The sequence below is a fragment of the Crocuta crocuta genome, unplaced genomic scaffold (assembly GCF_008692635.1).
Source record: "Crocuta crocuta isolate KB4526 unplaced genomic scaffold, BGI_CrCroc_1.0 scaffold253, whole genome shotgun sequence".
In the NCBI taxonomy this organism is placed as follows: Eukaryota; Metazoa; Chordata; class Mammalia; order Carnivora; family Hyaenidae; genus Crocuta; species Crocuta crocuta.
In genome coordinates, this window is record NW_027529451.1 from 5,488,195 (window position 1) to 5,506,055 (window position 17,861).

Genomic DNA, 17,861 nt, shown 5'->3' on the forward strand with positions numbered 1-17,861 from the left:
ATTGTTAGACTTGTTTAAAAAAAGCATTAAATACATTTTTAGTTTTTGACATTCTTATAAAATTTTTACGAACAAGTGTGCTTCCCTAAGTCTTCTACAGTTACCTCATAAAGTCTTTCAGTATTTTAGGAACTGGTTTATTGGGTTCTGGAGTCTCAAACTCAGTCGAATGCTCCATTACTATTTTCTCATCATCTACTAGACATTGTAAAGAAATCTGACAGCTCCCTTCATAAAATGAATCTTCAGCACTCCAAGGTTGGCAAAGAAGTCAGAGATAACTTCATTGCCAACCTTGGAGCATCTGTGTGTGATTGTATTAAGGGAGCCGTTCCGTATCCTTTCCGTTTTAATTTCACTTGAATCAAGTGTAATGGAGACAGAGACTGTATTTGTCTCAGTCTCCAACATTTCCAAAGACTAGCCCAATTCCTGGCACTTGGGAATTAATAAATGATTAGCTAGTAAATATGGTTTTTTTTAACCACAGTCGAACATTTTGTCTGAAAACTACCCCGATAGAGAAAATAACAGTAGTTGAGCTCCTTCTCTGCCATGAACATTATCTATACTACACTTAGCCAAACTATCTCTACTTCTGTTTTCCTGTTTGCCTTGAGTTTAAAAGAAAGACTTACAGAAGAAAAAAGGTGCTTATGTTTCTTCATATTTGCCTAAACAAACCTTGGCTTCTTTCTCTGCAATAGCCTGACACTTTGTGTGCATCTTTCATATTGCTCATTTTTTCTGTCTTTGTACCCACTCTTTGAAAATATAATCTCATCAGAGAGCTTTCTCTGCAACCACCTGATTAGTATTATCACTTAAAAATCTATTCCTGTTATGTTTATTTGGATCTTTATGATCGTGTTATCAGAATTTCTTCTTTTAATCATCTCTTGCCTTATTGGAGCCATCTTCCTTTTTAGTTTCTTTAGCTGTGATGTCACAGTTCTATTTGCTTTGGTGTGAAGAGCAAAGAACTTGAGGTTTCCCAGAATCCTTGGCCAACTGGATATGGGTGTCACTAGCTGTTGGACTGTTTCCTGCAGTTTTATAGTCATATTTGTCCCTTTCCTCCACAGCCCTTGGAATGTAGTATATGGGACAGACATTTTACTGTTTCTTCTCAGCTTAATGATGTAGGTAGTATTTGCTGAATGCCCACTACATGTCTGTCTGAGTCAGTGTTGCCTATTTTATTTTAAGCTCCTAGGAAAAACAAATGTCAAGATGTCTAATATAGTGAAGTTCCTTTGGGCACTTAAATGCTGTGTGTATTTGTGTGTGGTGTATGTGTGTAGAGAAAATATTTTATTTACGTGTTTTTAAAGGAAAAGATCTGAAATAGGTTGATATTTAGGTAACTCAAAGTCCTTTAAAAATAACGTAATATATGTGAGCTCTGTGCGACTGAGTCAGTCAGCAGGTATGGAGGGTCATGGAATAAACTGCAGAGTAATACACAGAGTGACTCCTTAATATCACTGTAGAACTATCTTACAGAGTAGAAACTTGCCGTAAGAGTGTTTACAAACTGTCATATCTCTAGGCTGCCAGTTTTATTCTTTTTGCAAAGGCCATGAAGAGATAGGGAACCAGAAAACTTAGAAAGGGAGAGAGAATATTCTGTGTTAAGTAGTCTGGAAGACAGGAGAGATAAAAACTAATAGAAAAAATAGTTTCAATGGTAGAGAAAGTAAAAACTTAAATATGGGGTAAGGCCACACGGAGTCTAGGTATAATATTGGGGGATGGATGATTCTGAGCAAAGAACTGCCCCCCAATGCGTGCTCGTGTGCACACATGCACACACACACACACACACACACACACAGAGAGAGACAGAGACAGAGACAGAGACAGAGAGGGACAAGAAAGCAGGATAGCATGAGACCTAATCAAGTTTGTGTTTATGGTCTTGCTTAGATGGAATAGTGACTGATAACAGTGTACAGTTTGTAAATGTGGCACCTCATTGTACTTAGGATTTGAAATTTCTTTCACTATTGCTCTGTGTACTGTTTGACTAAACATTAAGAAGGGTAGTTGTTTTAATGATCACGTCTATTTTGTGTGTGGGGGGGAAACATTATCTAAATGGAATGATGATGCTATTTATATCTCTGTTTTAGCCCATGCAGCCATTGTTAAGCCACTACCACTTAACTGGCAAGTGGATATCTGACTTGTATGCAGTGTTTAGGAAGAAATGAATAGCCTCATTCTATAAAGCCATGCCTATAAAATGACAGTAAACTTCATTGTAATTAGCTCTTAGACTCTTATTAGGAACATATAAACCTGCCAAAGAATCTTTATCTTGAAATCTGTGGCCTGAACATTTCCACTGTCTGAGCTCAGGGGACAGAGCTTCAATTTCTAAGGAATCTGGGATTTTTCATTGAGTTCCTCTCGCCTTCACCTGCAAAAATGGACGTTCCCTTTGTCCCTTGCCAGATTCCCAAGGGGGTATGAAGAATGAAGTCTTTAAAGCTCTGCAGAATATCTATAAATAATTGTTTTAATTGAACACTCTCCCTGGGCAGACAAATAGGCCCTATGATTTGACAGGTTCCTTTTCATCTCCATTACCTGTGATGGAAATGCATAAATCCCGTTCTAACCAGCTCATATGTTAATATATTCAACAGGATCCTGATAGATCTGCCAGCCTAGATGGATGTGATTTCTAACCAGCTTCACATTCCAGCTGTGTAACAAACTAGAAGGGCAAGGCACATCCAATTTGGGCTTTTCATTTTGCCAAGCATAGTAATGAATTCATCTCCACTTTGTCCTGTTAGAGCACTGTGAGGAATTTTAAAAAGACCTAAGTGTTTTAAAATGATGACCAGACATGAATTTGAGACATAATTCAATTACACAAGTATTACGAGGACACCTACTAAGTGAGGGACATTCTACCAGGTGTTCACTAGGGGAAATGTTTCCAAGTGCCGCCAATACTCAGTCCCTTCTCTCAAGAAACTTAAAATATAATCAAGGAGATGAAGGGATGCATATTTAATAACAGTAAAAGCAAAATGTGATGAGTCAGAGCATATTACTAAGGGGAGACTAACTGATAAAATCAGACATAAGGAGATGGAGAAGAGGATTTGAAGCAAGGCTTAAGGAGCGTAAGGTTTATCACTTGTTATTCCTGCACTTTAAAAGCTAAGGACCTACCTAGACAGACGTGAAAATGAATATCCGAGATTTCCAGTTTTGGAATGAATGGGCCTGAATGGGTCAGGTCAGTACCCAACCCCCAGTTAGTATTCATTAAGTCTTTAAACAAATGAGAAACAGAAGCTGAAGGAAAGAACTCTGTGAAGGACGGAACACTTCCCTCTACAAGGAAGGACTCATAGATATGAGTCTTTGAAGCGTGTGGTTAAATCGTGACGCTGTGTATGCTTAACAGTAGACTTTCTGAATAGGCTCATCTCAGTCTGAAGGTCATGGAGCTTGGGTGGAACCTGAGAGAGAAGGGGAGATTTTAGAGCCTTAGGTCCTAATGGGGGACAAGATAAAAGAATAGATGATGAAGGAAACAGTGCAGATCAGTGAGAGAAAGTCAGCAATGAATAAACTTGAACAAATAGGGCCCTCTTTTCAGGCATACATTCAAAGGGAACTTCATGTTTTAGGAACTGTCAGTTTTGTCTATTCCGTACAGTCCTGTCTTTTTCCCTGGATTCCAAATATTTTGCCGTTTGCTTTCACAGAAGGTAATGCTGGATTCCTGAGTGTTTTACATCGACAGTATTGATATACTTAAGCCCTGTTTACCCAAACAGTGGCTTGGGATAATTTTGTTTGTCTAACTAAATAGAATAAGATTCTTCTCCTGCAGACATCAGACATATTGCTGTTTGTGATCATAGGGCTGTCAGTTTCAGGACTGTCATAGGAAAAGTGAACAAAATTGTAATTTTATGTAATTAATCAGAATGCAGGTCACTTTCATACAGTACTTTTTTTCTTTTTTAAGAGAATTAGTTGATCCTTTGGATTTTATACAATAAAGAAAGTCTGGTTTTTTTCCTTGCCCCTTCCCCTTTTATCAATAAATTAAGACACCATCATATCAACTTCATCAGTCATTAACAACAACAAAATTAACACCAGTCTATTGCTGTATATTGACTATATTGGTGAAATTAACACAGAGAAAGAACGCTTTGTGGGGCAAGAGTGATTCTGACTTTGCTGCACACCTGAAGAGCCTTGAGCTCTGTCTCTCTCTCTGGGTCACTGTGTCCATGTTGGTAAAATTTAGGGTTTAAAAACTTATTTCATGGTTACACATAATAATACCAACAACAAACACTACTGAGCACGTATTCTGTCCGACACTGTGCTAGGCTATCTGCTTGTATTACCGCACTTCATTCAAATTAACAGACCCTTGGAGGTAAAATCATTACTATTGCATATTTTCAGGAGGGAACTGAACATAATGGATGTCATTGTATAATATACCAGGCATTGCACTGAGGCTCTTTCATGTAGTTTAGTCTACTCTCATGCAATCCTCATAACAGCCTTACATTCTAGCGCCATTTTTAGATAGCAGGAAATGGAGATTCTAGGAAGCAAAGTGATTTGTCTACCTTTTCGCCCAAAGAGCATGACAGATCCAGGACAGATACACAGGTTTTCCTGATTCAAAGGCTGATACTCTTCCACTATACTCTGTTTACACTGAAACCATTGGAATTTGACTTTTTTTTTTCTTGTCTATTTTATCTGTCAGAGAAACCTAGGAATTTGGCAACTTGCAAGCCAAATCTGGCCCATGGATGTGTCTTGCTTGCCTGCATGGCAATTTAAAATATTTGTAGTTGCCAACATTTTCATGTCAGAAAGCTTCCCATAAATAATCTAGATTTCTGGCTTCTTTTGAAAAATGGAAAGATCTGGCATCCCTAGGCCCTACTCCTCCCATGGCAAATGAGCACTGGGACTGAATCATGTGCTCTCAAGTTTCACACAGTGCCCACCCAGTCCTCTTCATTGATCTCTCTTACCTCCAAAGCCTTTGTGTTCATATGAGTTTTTTTGACTTCTGGATTAAAGATTTCTACTTCTTGGGGTGCCTGGGTGGCTCAGTCGGTTGAGCATCTGACTTCGGCTCAGGTCATGATCTCATGGTTCGTGGATTCGAGCCCTGCATTGGGCTTTGTGCTGACAGCCAGCTCAGAGCCTGGAGCTTGTTTCGGATTCTGTCCCCCTCTCTCTGTGACTCTCCCCTGCTCACTCTCTCTCTCTCTCTCACAGAAATAAATAAAACATTTAAAAAAATAAAGATTTCTACTTCTCCAAAATCAAGAGATTTAAGGATTTGTCGTATAGCACAGCAAGTTGATGGTCCTACTCTGTTTCTTCCTCATGATATCCGTAAGAATGAAAATCATAGTGGTGTGGTTTCTCTTTTTCAGGGCTTTTGTAGACAGAGCATTGCTTTAGTGTAAGTGACATTTCAAAATCAGGAAGGCGAGATGAGTCGTAATTGGCTCTGTCACTATTTGGGTTTGATGCTGGCACCTCATGTGTTTGCCCTGGTTGAGTAATCTGTTTGCATCTGTGTAGACCACACACAGACAAATACGAACTCTGTTTATATTCATTTCCTGCCTGGGAACTTGGTTCCACTGGGTCACAGCTTTGGAATGATTGATAGATTGGAAATTTACTGGTATAGATGTGGATGCAAAAACTCACTTAAACCCATTTTGGAAACTGACCTTAATAACCTTCTTTGAGCTACAGTAAAGGGGACATTGTCAATGACATCTCCAATGGATTAGAGCATTTGCAATGAACATCATGTCTAAATATGAAGTGTGGAATGTAATCAAGGCATTTAGCATTCCCATTTTATAGATGGGGCAATTGAAACTTAAAGTTACATTAGCTAGGGAAGTGCCCATATTATATATCACCAGCGCCTCTCAGTAATGAGGAGAATTCCCTCTTATTTCCTGGGTGTCTCTCAGGCAAGTCAGCAAGTTCTGTTTCTAGAATTCCTGAAGAAAGAAAAATGGACCCCTCTGTTTGCATTTCCTATGAACATCTGTGTGCAAAAGACCAAGAGGGAAGGGATTGCACTTAGGAGACTGAAAACTCCTCACTCTGCTCTGTGCCTCATGCTGGGGCCAACCATGAGGGCTTCCTAGGGCCTCTTTCCCCACTGTGGTGAGCTGGCAGAGTGTTTGCAGGATTGATCTGTGACCTGCATACGTAGCTTTTTGCCATTTAAGATCTTGTCCCTAGCATCAATAGTCAATCAGTGAGTTACAGGTAAAAGTAGGTGAGGAGTAAAGGAGAAAAAACTGGAAGCCCTCCAGGAGGAGATTCATGCGCACCATTGTTATCTGGGACACTTCTCTGGAACCTACCCTTGGAAACCCGGGGATGCCTAATCCGGGTTGGGTGGCTGCAGTGTATCTCCTATTGCAGTGAGTACCAGAATTTTTTATTGGAAAAGATAGGCACTTGAACTCAATCTCTGGCACTGAACTAGGCATTATGAGACTTACAAAAGGAATGTGTGTGAAAAACAGCTTCAGCCTTCAGGGAGTTGTACTCTAGGTCAAGGATGTGTACAAAAAATGTTCAGATAGGAGTTCCTAGGCTTCTTTGAGGCACTGACCACCAGCGTCATAAAAACACTCCGTGATAAATAATGCCTTGTCTATTCCTGACTCATAACATCGAGAAGCCATCAGCGACAAATATGATTTTGGGACAAAGGAAAGAAATTGCTATAAAACTAAGGTGGGGAGATGTTAAACTAGTTGACTTCGACTAGAGACTAGGCAGAATTAGAACTGACTTCAAATAAGCTGCCACCCTTTCATCTTCAAGATATTAGGCATTAATAGACCTATCAAGAGGCCTTACATAGCCAGTGAATGATGAAGACTTGAGCACAATTTGGGATAGTATAGAATACTTTTACCATGATTCCTAAGGAAGTGCTGAAATCCTTGTCCTGGGCGGATAAGATTGTTGGCAACCTGTGATATCATTTTCATGCTGTAACGGCACTCATGCCTGTAAGGAACCCAGGGAATCAATCAGGCTAATGGAAATGTGTTTCCTTTCTCCCTTCTGTCATGGTTCTCTTTCAGTAGACCTGGAGATTTGAAGGTGACTGTAATTAAACATTCATTCCATTGGCGTTGTACTCCTCATATGTGAGAAAATTTAGCAGTGGGGTTTTCCCCTAAATAATGTGCAGAATCCATTTGAATGGACCAGATCATTTAGAACTTCACTCTGATACTTGGTAGTTCTGGCTGTTGTATCTACGTTCAGTGTATCTCATGTAAATGATTATTTGTTTCCTAAATGAGTTTATCTGGCTGACAGATGAAGCGTTTCTGTGCAGATAGGGGCAGACGTTAGAGAAGATCATGGAAGTACATTGTGTAGGCCTTCATATATGGTGCTTAGAAGTCTTGATTTGTCATGCTTCCTTTCCATGCCCTTCTTGATTCTGGCTTCTTTCCAGCCATTGTGACAGCTGTTTATCATTCTGTTTGCAGTTCATTTCTTGATGAACTACCCATTGCTCCATCTGCTGGTCATTGTTGTGGCTTCTTCAAGTTCCCACGTGGTGGGGGGTTGAGGGGAACAAACCAATGTAGGCTGTGCAAAGGGCTGGACTTTCTATTCCCATCAGAATTATTTTTAGAAAGCTGCTATAGAATTAAGTTTCCTCAATCGAGCAGGGTTTAGGTAAAGCATACATTGGTGTGATTTCCTCAGATAAAGCCTTAGAAATGCTCTTTTAGGATCTCCTGATTGGTAGGTCTGTTCTGGGGGCAGGCCTGCCCCATGCACCAGGAGGGACGGTGGAGCCTCTGAGGTGCTGAGTACATGGAGTTTCCAGAGGCCAGTCACTCTTGAGGCTCTAGACTCATCCTGGAAGGAGTGAAAGGCTATGACAGTGAAGTGTATCAGCAACCGGGGTGGGGATATGGAATAATCAATATCGTATTTGGATTGTCACTTGTAAAAGGCTTAGAAAATAATGCAACGGAACACTCAGTTCTGAAATAACACTGTCATTTCACCTTTCTTTGATTCAGAAGGTCCTTTAGAATCTTTTAATCCTGAGGGAGCCAGCTAATAAAGGTTGGAGGTCTGTGAAACCAGACTTTATTCTAGTTGGGAGAGGAAATACGCAGGTGGAAAGAGCATAAAGTCCTCCTGGCCCAGGACAGGGATGAGAGCCTGGAGCAAAGGTAGGATATTTGTAGTTAAGGGCACTAGTGTTCATTACTGGGTGCCTCTGTTAATTGTTTGCCAGACCTTCAGTTCTGGAGTATACCATGGGTTAAGATAGGGCTTCCTCTTGATCTGTGTTGGTTGGTCACCTATTAGCACATTGGGGTGCTCAATAAATCAGAAGGCTACTGATTTGCAACAAAGACCCAGCATTTGCAGGAAGGATCTCCTGGGGATGGACCTGATGCTGCTGTGCGTAGCTCATGTAGCCTCCTCTGCCTCTGACTGGACTGTCGCTCAGAAACAGGCTAAGGGAACACATCAGATGATGCAGCACCCCCATCCTGGGTGCCTGGAGGGCTTCACATGCGCCGCATGGCTATGGTGTCCTGACTTAGTGCCCTGTCTCAGTGCCAGCTTCCATCTGGGTTTCCAGGCTCAGCCTTCAAAGAGTTGAAAATAGCATGACAGTTTCTTTCTCTTAGGAGCTTTCTCACCTTTGACAAGCCTGCAGGACAAGCGGACCTGACCTCTGTGGCCTCTTGTCTGTCAGCCCTGATTGAATATTCACTCTGTGGAGCATCATGCCAGGCATTGTGGAAAATTATAGAGGGAGGAGGGGAGGTACTCCTGGCCTTTGAACATCGTATCAACTTACAGGAGAGAGAGAACAGCACAAGGCAAAATATATGAAAATTCAAATGTCAGCCAGACACATATTGTTCATTATTTATAAATCCAATTAAAGTAGTTTAGAAACACACATTTATGTTCATATATAAATATGTACATAAAATTAAAGCATTTGCTGAACTGCCTTGAAGTAGCTGGAGTTGGAAGAAGATAGTTTTCTGCTGCCTAAGTTTTTGGCTCTCCAAGAATGACCCTGAGAGACAAGGATTTAAGAGCAAGAGGTTTGTTCGAGAAGTTTTGGAAACGCCACTAAGAGGAATGGGAAAGGAAGCTAAGAGATAGAAAGGCAGCCAATAAAGGGTGAGCTAGCTGTGGGTGATGACGGACACTTGAGCTCCAGCTGACAGGGAAATTCTGGGGAGCAGCTAAGAACACACACTTCACTATTATCCCCTGGACTCTGTCATCCTCTGGCTGAAGACTCCTCTCAGGGTGAGTTAATGCCTGCATATTCCCAGACAGCCGTGCCCATACAGATAGTTTTTGGAGAAGGCTCTAATGCAAAGAGATGTAGCTAATGGTGGTTGGAGGTTGGCCTTAGAAAGGCCTGAGAGATAAGGGCAGGATATTGACAGCCATTGCTACATTTACAGGCATTAATGGGAACAGTAGCTTGGGGAGGCCAGGAGAGAGAGGTTGTGTACATTGAGGAAACCACTATGTGTGAGGTGTCAGATTAACAGTGGGTGACATCGAAGCCAGATCTGTAGGCTTTCGTAAGTGAGTTCCTTGAGGAGTGTGGTTCAAGGGGCATAGGGAAGAAGGTACCTGCTGGAGCTTCCTGAAGATGGAAGGCAGTTTGGAGTCTGAGGATCCAGGTTGTGATGGCCGCTCTGAATTAGGATGCCCAGTGTTCTCCTAGGCATATCTTGGCTACAGATCACGTTGGGGCTAGCAGGTGGGTTAGCCACACTGGATTATGGACAGCCACTTCATCTGTGGCATGAAGTCCCACAGGGCTCATTGCTGAAGAATGAAAGCTGCATGTGTTTGGAGATGCTGTGGGTTAACATGTGCCTCTTCAACTCCCCTAGTTCGAAGAAGCAGGTGGTAACCAACAAGCAGTGGGGATTTCATACTACGTTTCGTGCTGTGTTTATAGAGGATACGACTGGCAGCATTATTGGAGAAGTGGGGATAGGGGTGGTTGCGGTCATGTACCTCTAAACTGGTTCTGATCTAATACAGCCTCCTCTTGTATTGCATTGCATTGTATTATGTCATGGGTTTGTACCTTCTCTGAAGAGCTGGCAGAGGGGGCGGTTAAGACTGTCAAAGGTTGCAGCATTGCAGAGGGCTCTCATTCATCTGACCGTCAGGTGTTGATGTATCGCTACAGAAGGTCTACACCCTACACTTCAGCAAATGCCCCTGCCGGGACTCCCATGCGTTGATCTTTGCTAATGAAAACGTCCATGTGTCTTACTTGATCTTTAGCTGCTGTGGCAGATGTGCCCAGGACGGAGCTCCCAGAGACTGCACCTCAGGGGTTAATTATTCTCTGATAGCTCAGATTATATGATTTGATGTGCTCCATTTCTTTTTTCTGTCCTGTATTTAGATGCAAGACAGAGGAGATCTAGAATAGAAATGCCAAGATATGTTAATAATTTATTGATAGCTTTCATGTGGGGGGAGAATGTAGGATGTGTTCATATATTCTTACGTACGCAGTAACATAGTTTGTCCACGGAAGAGACAGAGGAAGAGCGTGTCAGGTTGGATCTGGTCAGGAGACAGCTAAGCAAGTTACTTTAACAGAAGGAATTACTACGAAGACTTCTGTACAGGACAGAAGAGTTTTCCTGTCCTCCCGTAGGGTCCATGGTTGAGTTCGGAAAGCAAACAGGACAGACTAACAAGAGAAAAGCGCATAGACTTGTTTAACATGGTGTTCTGTGACATGGAGCCTTCACAAGGAAATGAAGACTCACAAGACTGGTTAGAGCTGCGAATTTCTCAGCAGGTGTCCTGAAGAGTGGCGGGCGTGGGCAAATGTAACAGGCCAGGGAGTAGGAAATGAGCATAATAACCTGGAGGAGAGTGAGCAAGGCCCTGTGTTAGGTAGGATTCTTCTAGGCGTCCCTTTGTCTTTAGACATAAGGGAGCTCCTTTCCTCCCAGTACAGAGAGGACACCTCTCACAGGAGGGCTCTGTGACCTGTTTCAGGGAAGAAGGGGGAGAGAGGGCATAGGTTAGAATGACCTTACTGCTTCTGCTCGTTTCTCAAACTTCTCTGGTTTAAAATCCTTAGTATGCCAAGGTGGCCCATTTCCTGAACCTCATCACTTGTTAACCAGGTGTCCAAGAGTCCAAACGGATATTGAGGTTCACGGAGGTCACAGACTACGAGAGGCAGCTGACCTCTAAGGCTGGGGGAACAAAGGGAAGGCATTAGGATAATGGAAACTTAAACACTTGGATGATGGGTGTTGCCGAGGGGGAACCCAGACCCCTGAGGAGGGGCCACTGGAGGGCTAGCTGTGCTGGTGTGTCGGAAAGGGGCTGGGGATATAGAGAAACTGCAGAGTCGAGTCTGTTGCTCTGATTGGAACCAGTTGCTCCTGCCAGGATGAAGACTTATCGCTAGAGCCATGTAACAGAATAGGAAGCAGTTAAGGGAGCCAGATCCCTCTCTACCCCCGACCACTAGACCTAACAGGGAGCCTGCAGCCCGGGACAGATGTGTTTTGCAGAGTCCCAGCCCCAGCAGCTACGAAGGAGGGTGGGTTTGGACACAAAGACACAATTAAATTAAAAACCAACATAGGGAGACAACATAAACGTGTGTATACATAAGAGAGAAAGAAAGACAAAGGAAGAGAGTGCATTTGAGTGAGCCAACAGGAACAAGAATGTAGCCAAGAGCCGGCTGGGATAAAGATTGTTGCTACTCAGTTATAAAAATAATCATAATCATAGCCTGCACATAAGAACCTGGTGCAGAGGGGAATACCATTAAGGACCCTTATTTAGCAGGAGGGTGGGGGTGGTGATTAAGTTCTAAAGTCAGGGCATTAGGGGAAAATCACATATAAACACTAGAATCAGGCACTAAGACTCTAAGAGCCTGTTGAAAGGAGAAAATATTTGTATCTCCCGTCAGGTGCTCAGTTGGTGACATACGTGTGCATGCTTGCTGCGTGGAATGCAGTGGAAAACCTCTCCTCCTGCCCCACAGGTATTACTACTTTCTCGCTCTCTTCTGCTTTCTCACCAAGTATGGAGAGACGAGTTCTTAGAAGTTACATGTATATGTGCTACAGCTTCCCCTTAAATCATACCACGTATATGCTGAGCACTTTCTCATATATTGTTTTACTTGTTGATCACGTTGACCCTAGAAATGGTATTAATATGCCTCCATAATCAAAAAGAGTTCAGATGCACAGGAAGGTTGGCTAATGTGCTATGGGCACAGCCAGTGAATGATAGAACCTATGTTTCAAACTCAAGTGTATCCTGTTCCAACCCTATGCTCTATAATTAGCATAGCGCTCCCCCCACCTCTGACAGTTATGCCCTGACTTTATGTCTAGGGTAAATCCTGTCATCCCTACCATCAAAATAAGGGGCCTATGCAAGGCCTTCAAGGTACAGAAGACCTGCAGCATGGCAGCCGCTGGACATGTGTGGCTATTTAAATTTAAATTAAGTGAAACTAACTAAAATTTAAAAGTCAGTTCCTCAGTCACACTAGACCCATTTCAGGAGCTACATACGGCTAATGACAACCACATTAGCACTGAACGTTTCCATCCTCACAGAAAGTTCTGTGGGAGATCATAGTGAGTGAGAACATGATTCTAAAGCTAGTTAAAAAAAAAAAAAAAAAAAACCTCTGCATCCTACTGGCTGTGCATTCATGGGCAGGTTTCTTAACCTCTCTGTGCCTCAGCTGCCACATCTGTAAAATGGGAATAGTCAAGGCAGCTCCTCACAGGGTTCAGATGAGAGTTAAGGCACTATTTATAAAGTTCTTAGTGTGGTACTTCATACATCATGGGTGCCGAATACGTGTTACCTAAAGGGGAAAAAGGTCTAACATGTGATTTTCTAAAAACTCCACTATTTCTATTTACCTTCTAATATTTTTATTTGAGAAAGTGAAGAAGTTTGCAGCAGGGAAAGCAGTATCTTAATAATTTATGTTTGGAGTGCTTCATGGAGTCGGGGAATCGTATATAAATTCACAAGATTATTTTATTTAATATACATTACTACAACTCATACCGTGTACCAGGTTTCGATCTAAGAACTTAACACATATTCAGTTCTCCAAATGGGCCTGTGGTGTAGCTATTCTCTACCCTCATTTTCAATACCCTTTGCATTTCCTGCCCTACACATTTTACCACTTTTCTGGATAAGTCCTGCAGGAGTGGGGCGGGGGGGACAGAGATGAAAGAATAAGATTCTACCCTTATGAAGAGAGTAGAGAAACAAATAACTATAGAGGGAATATTATCTCAGGCTAGATATTTTGTGCGCTATCTAACTTAATGTAACAGCCCTATGAGCTGGGCAATATTTTCCTCATTTTGTAGATGTGGACATAAGGTGTTCAAACCAGTCCAGCATCACACAGTTCTGGGTGAGACCTGTGCTTCTTACCCAGGCCTAATTCCAGATCCCTTGTATTTTTCATAGCATCTTGATATCTATTAATAGGGAAAGTAATTTAAAAATACTTTTTTAATGTTTATTTTTGAGAGAGTGAGAGGGAGATAGAGAGAGAGAGAGAGAGAGAGAGAACGTGACCACAAGTAGGGGAAGGTCAGAGAGAGAGAGGGAGAGAGAGAATCCCAAGCAGGTTCCATACCCAGCATGGAGCCCAAGGCAGGGCTCGAACTCATGGACAGTGAGATCATGACCTGAGCTGAAATCAAAAGTCAGATGCTCAACTGACTGAGACACTCAGCTGCCCTAGGGAAGACAATATTTTTGCATGTCCAAGTATAATGCAAGGTAGAAATAAAGGAATATAAATGAATTGCCTTAGGAATTAGGAGGAAGAGGGGATTCCTTGTAGTCAGGAGGTCAAGAGAGTCGTCTTTGAAGAGGTAGCATTTGAAATGGAGCTTGAAGTTTGGTAGCATGCGGGCAGGTGGGACTGGGGGAGAAAGATTCCAGGCACATGGAGGAACACCAAGACAGACTCTGGCAAGATAAGGGTACCACGAGTAGTTTGCAGAGAGACGCCAAGCATGGGGTTCTGCCTGGCTGGGAAGGACCCTTGTCACTGACCTTCTCTGAATTACCGGTGCATGGGCACAGTAAAAAGTAGAGTAACTCTTAATTGTGCTACTGATTTTAAATCCTCAACAGAGGATGTGCCCCTTTATTGTAGAAGGACAGACCACTCCCCCCAGCTCCTACCCTCCAAGTATGACGCTGGCCACTGGATGTGTTTGGATAAGTCCCTCTCTCTGCCTTTTTCTCTCTGTGCTTCTTGGTAGCTGCAAATTCCCATGGTTCTCAGCCTGTGGTCTTCACCGATGTGCACCCTGCCCTGTGTTCCAGGAGATAGATTCTGTGGGGGACAAAGGGGAAGCCCAGGACTTTCCATGAGTTTTGGGAAAGGAGGATCACAAGTGGAGCCAGTCTGGAGTTCTCCTGGCCCAGGCATAGGAACTTTCTCCAGGATCGGGATGATGCCTTTAGGGTCAACGAGCAAGGCTAGATTGAACCGAAGGGCACGGACCACGGGCCAGGACCAATGTTAAGAGATTTGGTGGGAGGTTGAGAGTTTGAAATTGAAGACTGAAATCACTAAAGAGAAGACCAGATGGTTGTTGATACCCCCTCCTGCCCCAATCCCCCGCCCTTTCCCTAACCACCATCGCAGGGCAAAGGAAGATGGAGAACCCCCTGCTAATTTTCCACTGCGCTTTGCTCTCTGTTACGTAGTACTTCAGTGACAGGAGCCACTCAGGAGAGTCGGGGCAAGGCTGGCTGAGGTTCTCAAGGAGCTGAGTTTTGAGTTCAGGTGCCTGCGTGGCAGTGGAATGATGCTTCCTGACCTCTCAGACCTTTGAGACCTCTGGGCGGCCTTAGACTTCACCTGGAGCCTCGTGTCCAGGATGCGGCCATCTAGGGGAATTCCAGGGAAAGGTGGCAGGTAGAGTATCCTTTCTGAGTTTTATTCTCTCTCATCCTCCCTTCTTTCTGTGTGCCTGTGTTACTCTGTTGTGTCTCCTTCTCCTCAAGATTCATCGACCAGTGATGCAGGGGTATTTATTTTATGTTCTTGTCAACAGAGATATCATGGACTGAAAGGTGATGGGTACCCCAATGAGTTCACTACGAGATCTCAAAGATTCCAAGCCACTGGCTGCTCCAAAGCATAAGGCACCCTTCTGGAGAGTCGGCAGAAAGGAAGCCTGGAGGAGGTGAGGAAACATCGCTCTTCCCTCTGCCCTTGACTCCATTGGCCTTTAGCTGTCAGATGGCTGGGTCCAGGCCTGATGGGCTTTTCCCCGTGTGTCCTTCCACAGGGTCTGCTTCTGGCCAGAGGACAGACCACTTCCTCAGTTCTCTGGGGAACCACTGAAGGACAGTGAGGAAGATGTTGCTGGTCCCCAGGACAGAAACATAGCAGCTGGAGCCAGGAAGCACCTGGAGTGGGACTCAAGCCCAGCACCCCTTCAGACTGACGCTCCCTGGGCTGCCTGTGGTGCCAGAATGGACTGTTTTTGCTTTGCCATCACCTGCCTAACACGGTTCTAGATGCTTTTGAATGGTTGGCTTTCTTTCCTTTTTTTTTTTTTTCTCCTCCCCCACTGTCTTTTCTTTTTCTTCTCTTGGCCCTGAGAACTGTAAGAAAAGAATTGCTTTATAAAGTATAATTCTGTTGCTGATGTTAGCCTTGTTTATGAATAAATTCTGTCCCTAACGATTTTCTGAATTGCAATCCCAGGTTAGTTAGTAAATGGGACTGCATGGTTTGATTTGTGTAGTACTGATCCTTAGATTAAAAATACATTTTCTTACTTTCTTTCTTTCCTTTTTATTTTTTTGTAAGTTTGGATCCAGGTAATGGCCCGAGTCACATTTGCCTAGCTACTGAAGCGATCTCAATGTGGTATCGCTTAGAGTTGAAATATAATCAAACATATATTATACCTGGGGCTCTTGCACGCTATTTGATATATATGTTACGCTACAAAGAAACACAAACCTTGTAGGCTGAAATTTAATTCCTGTCTGATCCTGCAGTTAGAATGGTAGAGAAATTATAAATATCAGAAGTGATTTCAGATACCCTGAATGTAAGCTAACCAGCAGTAAGGGACAGTTTGGAAATGCCGTTTTCCAAGGCAAAGCAGGAATTCGAGATCAGCTGACCTCGTCAACAGGGTTGCTCAGGTCTGTCTGTGGATCTGCTCGTTTTGGAAGAATCAGAACAAGGCCTGCTTCTGTGCTTGAGTTTACGGGAATTGTGGCGTTTCTGGCTGAATGCTCTGTAACTGTGCCTGCCTCGCAATAAAACACCTTTGGTTAACTCAGCAACAAGGTCTCTGTCAATTTCCTGCAATATTGTGTCCTCAGTGCTTTGTAAGAAAGCCCAAGGTAGACCTTTGAGTGGCTGACTGGTTTTAGATCTCAGCCAGATGAAACTTAGTGCACTTTTGGTGGTGTCCAGAGTTACCTGTTGTTTACACATGGGGTCCGTGTGTGTGGTCAGGCTTCTCTTCTTCATGTTCTAGTCAACTCCAGACCTCTCTACTTATGGCATAACCCAGTTAGGCCAGTGCGCTGCCATCTGTATTATTCTCTCATTTATTTCTGGAGTCCCCATTTATTTCTGTGAGACTGTAGAACAGGCCACAAACTCTCAGAATGTCAATTCCCTCGTCCACAAAATGGGAATACTGATCCCGCATTTATGGTGATAAGCGCCTATAAAGGAGCACCACGTGGATACTTTACACATTGTAAACACACAGGGATGTGGCAGCACTCAGTAAATGGTGATCATTTTATTTGTTAGTAAAGAGCTGAAAGAACACTCTCAAGTCCTTATTACATCTTAAGTTGACTATACAGTTGACTGAGAGCACTGAGTAGCCTTTAAATAGCATCTTAGGCTTCTTTGCTTAAAGCCAATAGAAAGGTGAAGATTTACGGGAGAAGAGAATCTGCCACTCCCTACCTTGACCTTGTAGCCAAATACCTTGATTCCTCCCTGTGTGGAATACAGCAGGTGGTTTACCTGCTTCGCAGTGAAATTTACCATTCACGTGGACGTAGGAGATACCATCTTCCCCACTTGTTTACAACATCAGGCCCATACCATCTGAGGGCAATGGCATCTTTCAATACTGGCAAAGAGGTCCCTTTCACCACGGGAGAAGAATCTGACCCATCTCTGGCCTTGGGACACTGTGTCTGCCACTTCTGTGGAAAGCACTTTTGATAATGCCCGTGCTGTCTCCACCATCGCACCTGAGATTTCTGGATGACCAAACTGTGAAGCGAAAGCAGGAGCTAAGATGATTCATTTCACATTGGGTGGTGAATAAACTAGTTGGTCGCTGATTGCCATGGTGTGTATTTCGGTCCCACAGGTATCCCTGGACTTCAAGCCATGCATAGTAGAAAGAACATTTTCTACTTTCTACCTTGAAGTCATTAAAACGGTAATAATGACAACACAAAAGCAGGTAACAATTTCTAAGTATTTGCTTCATGCTGGGCATTGGGCCAAGATCTTTGTAAGCAGTGGCTCATTTAATCATTGCAACAAATATATGAGGTAGGTTCTTTGAACTCCCATTACCTGGATGAGGAACTGAGGCATGAAATCGCTGTGTAAGTCCTTATAGTTGACTATACAGTTGACTGCGACCAGGCTTCCCAGTTGGTGAGAGTCATAGCTGGAATGCTCCAGGTCTGCCTGACTCCAAAATCTGGGCTCT

General features: G+C 43.1%; 1 long non-coding RNA gene across 1 annotated transcript in view; it reads left to right on the forward strand.

Annotated features, from left to right (window-relative positions):
• Nucleotides 1-15,711, forward strand: part of LOC144228800 (uncharacterized) — a 161,368-nt gene extending 145,657 nt beyond the window's left edge. Inside the window, exons 2-3 of the long non-coding RNA XR_013334274.1 lie at nt 15,201-15,332; nt 15,438-15,711. This is a non-coding gene — a long non-coding RNA (uncharacterized LOC144228800). The remainder of the gene's footprint in view (nt 1-15,200; nt 15,333-15,437) is intronic.
• Nucleotides 15,712-17,861: the final 2,150 nt, after the last annotated feature.